The sequence below is a fragment of the Halyomorpha halys genome, unplaced genomic scaffold (assembly GCF_000696795.3).
Source record: "Halyomorpha halys isolate HHAL.00 unplaced genomic scaffold, Hhal_1.1 Scaffold43.1, whole genome shotgun sequence".
Classification (NCBI taxonomy): domain Eukaryota; kingdom Metazoa; phylum Arthropoda; class Insecta; order Hemiptera; family Pentatomidae; genus Halyomorpha; species Halyomorpha halys.
Window position 1 is genome coordinate 317,565 of NW_027106553.1, and position 1,166 is coordinate 318,730.

At 38.2% G+C, this 1,166-nt stretch overlaps 1 protein-coding gene across 3 annotated transcripts in view; it reads right to left on the reverse strand.

Moving 5' to 3' along the window:
- LOC106688648 (uncharacterized) overlaps positions 1-1,166 on the reverse strand; it is a 21,811-nt gene that overhangs the window by 15,997 nt on the left and 4,648 nt on the right. The window lies entirely within an intron of this gene.

The following is a 1,166-nucleotide window of genomic DNA, read 5'->3' on the forward strand; positions in this document are numbered from 1 at the left end:
CTCTCTCTCTCTCTCTCTCTCTCTCTCTCTCTCTCTCTCTCTCTCTCTCTCCCCCCTTCCCCTCACCCCCTCTCAACTTATCACCACATAAGCATGCGCCGCCACCACTAATTTCTTCTGTTTTTCCCATTACACTGTGATTGACTAGATTTAACAGGAAAAGCAGCGTCATAGAACTTCCGCTAAAGCGTTGACTATCTCAAAACTCAGATTTTAATTTACATCATTCTGGCATTCAAGGACCAATAATTAGCAACTTGAATAACATTGAACGTTTAAGGTGTACTTTGAGCTAATAAAAGCCTGAGAGTGCGGACAGATACTAAGGCTTAATAATTTATACTACCCTATCCTTCAACTAAGTATAAAACCTCTTTTTCTCTCTCAAAAATTCAAAATATCGAAGATGAATATTTCGAAACATTGTTGTTCATACACCACCAGCAAACGCCATATATTAATATTTATACTATTTCTTGTATACACCTTAATTGTAACATATAACAACTATATAAGATATTGTAATATATATAAATGAATTAATGAAAATCACAATAGAATATTCTGATCTACTGTAAGCTAAAGTCTGACTTGTACTACCTCTCGATGGCGTTTAATAGCCCAGCGACTAGACTAGGCCAAAATTAGAAGACTTCAATGGGAATTCCCGCGTAACACGGGATCGTCCTTCTTAGGAGGCCGAGGATAAACATATGCTTAGTGGAACAGTACTATATTTTTAGAAATATATATTGTCTTTTGTTTCTCTGACACTGATATCTTCTCTTTCCCCTACCATTTATCCTTTCGTAGGACCTGGTGGCTGGTTACCCTCCGGGCTTATATATATACCCTTTGTATCAACAGGAATAGCACCCGGTAAAAAGAAGTTACCTTCCTTCAAGACCCGGTGGCTTGCATTCCTTCTCGTACCTACAGGAATAGTACACTGCAGGCCGAGATTACCATCTTAGAGAACTTACAGCTGGTACCCGTAAGTCTCATACTAACTATTCACCTCCTAATTAACTACCTTACTTAAGTGAGTTCGCATTGCCGAGGCCTTCTGGTCAAGAGTACATAACATTATCAATTGGAGTCATATCATCATACACAACAAGAGTACATAACATTATCAATTGGAGTCATATCATCATACACAACAA